Below are 6,483 nucleotides of genomic sequence, written 5' to 3'. Positions count from 1 at the left end.
AGTTGTGTCTGACTCTTTGCAACCCTATGGACTGCAGCACGCCGGGCTTCCCTGTCCATCACCAACTCCTGGAGCTTACTCAGACTCATGTCCATCAAGTTAGTGATGCCATCCAACCATCTCATCCTCTGTTGTCCCCTTCTCCAGCCTTTAATCTTTCCCAGCATCAGGATCTTTTCCAATGATTTGGCTCTTCATATCTGGTGACCAAGCTATTGGAGTTTCAAATTCAGCATTGGTCTTTCCAATGAATATTCAGGACTGATTTCCTTTAGGATGGACTGGTTGGATTTCCTTGCTGTCCAAGGGACTCCCAAGAGTCTTCTCCAGCAAAACAGTTCAAAAGCATCAGTTCTTTGGTGCTCAGCTTTCTTTATAGTCCAACTCTAACATCCATACATGACTACTGGAAAAGCCATAGCTTTGACTAGATGGACCTTTGTCAACAAAGTAACGTCTCTGCTTTTTAATATGCTGTCTGCTGCTACAGCTAAGTCGCTTCAGTTGTGTCGGACTCTGTGTGACCCCATAGATGGCAGCCCATCAGGCTCCCCCATCCCTGGGATTCTCCAGGCAAGAACACTGGACTGGGTTGCCATTTCCTTCTCCAATGCATGAGAGTGGAAAGTGAAAGTGAAGTCGCTCAGTCATGTCCAACTCTTTGCGACCCCATGGACTGCAGCCCACCAGGCTCCTCTGTCCATGGGATTTTTCCAGGTGAGAGTACTGGAGTGGGGTGTCATTGCCTTCTCCAAATATGCTGTCTAGGTTGGTCATAGCTTTTCTTCCAAGGAGTAAGCATCTTTTTACATGGCTGCAGTCACCATCTGCAGTGATTTTGGAGCCCCCCCCCCAAATAAAATCTGTCACTGTTTCCATGTTTCCCCTTCCATTTGCCATGAAGTGATGGGACTGGATGCCATGATCTTAGTTTTTTGAGTGTGGAGATGGTGAGACACATCCATGTGTTTCCTCTTCCCATTTTGAACTGGAAGATCATGGAAACCTTGAAAAGCCCACGATAAACCCCTTCCAAATAAAGATTACCAAACATTAAAATTTCAAGTTGAGGAATATAAGTAAATCAATTAATTCATCCTTCAGTATCCATGGCTCCAGGACCTCCACAGACACCAAAATCTGAGGATACTCAAGTCCCTTATGTAAAATGGCTGGTCCAGTCAGCCCTGTGTATCCATGGATACAAAACCCACAGATATGGAGGGCTGACTGTATTAACATTGTCCATTTTCTACTACTTATAGCAACTTATTCAATTTCTCCTTTACAACATCAACAAAAATGATATTAATTTTAAAGACTTCTTTTCCAAAGGCACGTACTTATCAAATTCACTCCCTGTTGCCTTTTGGTGCTAACTATTTCAAGACCAAATGGCCCCTAGTAATTGCAGGTTTAATTTAACTTTAACGGAATAGTCTTTCCCTTACTCTTCCATAGCCCTTAGCAGCATCTTTAATCTAGCTGGGAAAGATTCATTTAGACATGAATGAGGATTGTTTTGAAATCTCTCTGCTGAAGAAAAAAGAAAACCTCAGGTAAAGTAGACCCTTCAGTCCTCCCACCCCCCTCCCACGTGCCCCCAGCAAAGATATTTCCTGCAGATAAACTTTTCTCCAGCCAAGGCTTCTGCCCAAGAGATTCCAGGCTCACAAGTGCTTCAGGCAAACTACCCATCTTGCAGGGCTGGTCCGCAGCCAGGGCCTGTCCAGCAATACAAAGCTCTGGTTTAGTTGTGTCCATCTTGGAGGTTTAAGGTTTAGGGAGGGTGAACAATTCTTTCATCCCTTTGCCTTAGTTTTGATAGGAGGCTTCTCACTGTGCCCTGGCTTGAAATAAAATGAAAAGAAACTCTTGATTATATATACACAATGTCATTGTCAATGGTTCTAAACACATGCAAAATAGCATGCCTGTTTTTTCCAGAACTTTGGAAAACTTATTGCTGGCTGGAATTTTGTTTGACCATCGAATCATGAAAGGCATATAATCATAATTCCTAGAATGTAAACAAAACATGTTTGGGCTTGTTTTGGAATCTGTTAATTTCAATGAACCAGTCCGTGCTGATGGAGGAAAAGAACATATATTAAAACAGTTAGGCCTTCCATTAACATTGTCATTGTAATACCCTGTGGACAATCTTGTACTACGAATTTCTCCCAACATTGTTCATTTGTACTATTTCTAATTTAACTACTTTATTCAGTTGAAATTTTTTTCCCTTTGATTTACAATTGGTATGAGGTAGAGTGTTTCTGATGGGGCCGAATGGCTTGGACCATCTTCTCTGGTTTTATACGATAATATATAACCAGTTGGCATAACTCAGTGGTCACTAGTCCAGGGGACAAGCTTTCTTTGGGGACCAGCAAGGATCCAGGAGCACAGCATGCAACCTTGGACCCCCTTTGCTTGCTTTCATGAGGTCAGCAAATCTCTTTGCCATTTGCTTGAATACCATCCTGAAGAGGGAGGGAGGTTGGGTAAAGTCATCTGACGGTGATGTCAAAAGACGGCCTCTGTGCGCTGGTGCTAAATTGAATTCTGGGTACAGAATTTGGGGAGAAGTAGAAAAGAATAGCTTTATTGTTTTGCCAGGCAAAGGGGTCTGATGCCCTCAAAATTGTGTGTCCCAACCTGGGGGGGAATTGGTGAGGAGTTTTAGAGTGATAGTTCAAGGGCAGGGATGCTTATAAGGATCAGGATGTGTGCAGGGCCTGCATTCCTTTAATCTGGTCTCAGGGGGCTCCTGATGAGTTTCTGTGGTTCTTGAGGTCATCAAACTGTGAACTTCTCTCTGGAATGAGAAATGCTTGATCAGGTGTTGCTACTGCTAAGTCACTTCAGTCGTGTCCGACTCTGTGCGACCCCATAGACGGCAGCCCACCAGGCTCCCCCATCCCTGGGATGCTCCAGGCAAGAACACTGGAGTGGGTTGCCATTTCCTTCTCCAATGCATGAACGTGAAAAGTGAAAGGGAAGTCGCTCAGTTGTATCTGACTCTTAGCGACCCCATGGACTGCAGCCCACCAGGCTCCTTCGTTCACAGGATTTTCCAGGCAAGAGTACTGGAGTGGGGTGCCATTGATCTTCCATTTGTTGGGAGTTTTAGTTCTTCAGAGGAGTTCACAGATACGGTTATGTGTGTCCTAGAGGTTGAACCAGGACCCTGCCCCAAGGCTGCACTAGCGTTTCTTTTTTTTTTATGCTTATTATTTTTTTTGCTTTATTTTTGGCGGGGCTGGGTCTTCATTGCGCATGGGCTTCTCTCTAGTTGTGGCAAGTGGGAGCTATTCTTTCATTGTAGTGCATGAGCTTCTCACTGCAGCGGCTCCTCTTGCTGTGGGGCCCAGGCTCCAGAGCTGTGGTGCTCGGGTTTAGTCGCCCTGCGGCCTGTGGGATCTCCCCAGATCAGGGATCAAACCTGTGTCTTCTGCACTGGCAGACAGTTTCTTTACCACTGAACCTCCAGGGAAGCCCTGCACTATTGTTTTGTTTTGTTTTAATCTAATAAAAATATTTTATTTATTATTTTAATTTCGGAGAATAATTGGCACAGGGAACACAATATTCTGGGATACGCTTTTTTTCTATATGTATGTGTATAACTGAATCACTTTGCTGTATCCCTGAAGCTACCACAACATTGTAAATCAGCTGTGCACTGTTTCTTCAAAAAAAAATTAATTTATTTTAGCTGGAGGCTAATTACTTTACAATATTGTGAGTTTTGCTATACATTGACGTGAATCAGCTATGGGCGCACGTGTGCACCCCCTTCCTGAACTCCTCTCCCACCTCCCTCCCCATCACATCCCTCTGTGTTGTCTCAGAACACAGGCTTTGAGTGCCCTGCTTCATGCATCAAACTTGCCCAGGTCCCCTCCTCCCTTGTCTCTGCATCCCCTCCATTCCTGATTAGCAACTAATTAGACTCTGCTCTTTAGACCTCTGGGAAGGTCCTGGAAGCTGAAGCTTATTCCCTACAATAAGAAATGGGGGACACAGAAAGGCTTCCATGCCCAGGAGCCATGTAGGCTCCTGCTTGGTTTCACAAACTAAAGAATTTCATATGAGGTGCCTACATTCCTAAAGGGCTATCTAAATAATGTTATTTCACCAGGTGTACTATGGTAAACTAAACCATAGGTTTCCCGTCTATGCAGCTGGTGGGAATACTCGAGAAAGTAACAAAGAATCTATATTTTATCTATTTTCTCTGCACCATGGTGTAAACAAATCTGCTATTCTGATTGTGTATTTATTAACCTATTTCTCCAGCTTGGGAAGCAAATATATTCCCATTTCTTATTTTTCCAATTATTAATTCAAACCCCCATAGATTCTTCCTCTTGAGTTCTCTCCCCTTAGATCCTCAATGGTCAAGGACCCTAAGCAGAAGGGGCCAGCTCTGTCTTAACGTCCCAGAGGAGGCAGGGAACTGGGGGGATGGACTGGTCCATCAGTGCTGCTGCAGGTGCTGCTGTTGGAGATGTGGCCTGCATGTCCACTGGTGCAGAGGTGTCTCTGCTGGTCCAAACACGACTCTGTGCTTGGGCAAGTGTTTGAATTAGCAAACCTTTATGTGTGTCACTGATACAGAACTGCTTCCTTCTTCAGCCTCATGCTGTACAGAACCAGCCTCCCCTACCAAATTTCATAGCTCTATGAGGAGGTCTGATACCATCCCCAACTTCCCTTCCCTCCTGGTGGGGGTGGCGGTGACTCTATTATTCTTTCCTGATGGCAGAACTTGGTCAGATCATTACAATCCATCCCAAACAAGTTCTCCTAACTTTGAATGTCAGGCGTAAGGAGTTGAGTATCTTCCAGGACACCCCTGGCTTCCACACAATTAGTTCATCTTGCCTGTGGGGTGTGTTAAGGTTGTTGTTCCGTTGCTAAGTCGCATCCAACTCTTTCTCATTCCATGGACTGCAACACGCCAGGCCTCCCCTGTCCTTCAGTATCTCCCAGAGTTTGCTCAGATTCATGTCCATTGAGTTGGTGATGCTATCTAACCATATCTTCTTGGAAAAGCAAATTCAAAAGACAAAAATTTCTCTTTGCCCTTCAAATGTGAAATCAATGACCTCACTCTCTATTTGTTTAACTAAGAAGGACCCCTCAAATAATATCTCATGTTTCTGCTGTTTGAAATCTATCCCAAGAATATAGGCACATATATTCAATACAATAAATTTTTATAGTGTTGTCTAAAATAATGTAAATATGTAATAAGTCAAATATCCTACATGATTGTTGAGGTACTACTTTACATTTTCTTTTTGCTGCTAGAAAACTTAAAGATATTTGAGATGGCTTTTCCCTCTAAAATTTGTTCCTAGTCTAAAAACCATCATTTCCTTTGCCACAGATATTTTCTCAGTGCCTAAAGCCTGAGCTGCTTGTACAGTCTTTCTTCTTAGCCCTTGAGAAAGCCTAAAATAATTGGAGAGATTAGGTGTAAGAAATCAACAACATAAAGGACAAGACTCTCCAAGGCTGAGAAGGGGACCAAAGTCTTTGGTTTCTAATTGTGATGGAGACCCACTCTCTAGATGTCCTGGTGAGACAGCAAGACCCCTAGGGCGAATAGTTGCTTAGAGCAACTAAGAACATTGAGCTGGAGGCACAGAGTTCCTGGAATGATTCTATGATGATTGGAATAGATATAATTAATACATGCTAATAATGCTAATTATAGTATTATGTATTAATGCCGTTACGCACATGGCACACAATTAGAATTCTGGAACTCTTTGGAACTCCCTTCTAGAATGTGATAGTATGGGAAGAACTGAACTCTGAACCATCATCTCTTTTTCTTTCCCATCCTGGAGTCTGCCCAGCACATGATGTATCTCATGCACACATCAGTGTTAATATTTTCAGAGGAGCTGCCCCTTGGCACATATACCAGAACTGTCCAGTTTGGATTAGAGGAACTGAGAAAATGGGTTGTGCCAGCTCTGAAATTCTAGGGTGTCTGATACCTGGAACATGGTTTAAAAGGAGGGAAATTTGACTCTAGTGAGGCATGTCTCCTTGGCAACTCAGACTCCTTACCCCACGAGAAAGGTCATGTCCAGAGAAGGACCAGAGTGGGGCCCAAGTCAGGGCCCCCTCTAGTCCAAGAAAAAATTGGTGCTGATCATGTTGAGTGAGACTGGCTGGTGCCATTTGATAGATTACATTGTTTAGTGCCAAGCTTGGAATTTTCCTTGCTGAGCAAGTTCTTTTGTGGTATTTGCGAAATATTGTCAAATCTGTTCTGAGAGCTTTCCCAAGTGTGAGTGAAGCTGTGAAATCCTTGACAACAGGAAGAGTTATAGTTTACTAAACTTGAACTGGGATACTTCCCCTTTTGTATTTCCAGCACGTAGAGGCGTAGACTCCAGACATTATATATATCAGAGCTACAGAAAAATTTCTCAATTTCTTCTTAAAATGCTGACA

Source organism: Capra hircus, chromosome 8, assembly GCF_001704415.2.
Source record: "Capra hircus breed San Clemente chromosome 8, ASM170441v1, whole genome shotgun sequence".
Lineage (NCBI taxonomy): Eukaryota > Metazoa > Chordata > Mammalia > Artiodactyla > Bovidae > Capra > Capra hircus.
This window is presented reverse-complemented; position numbering follows the sequence as displayed.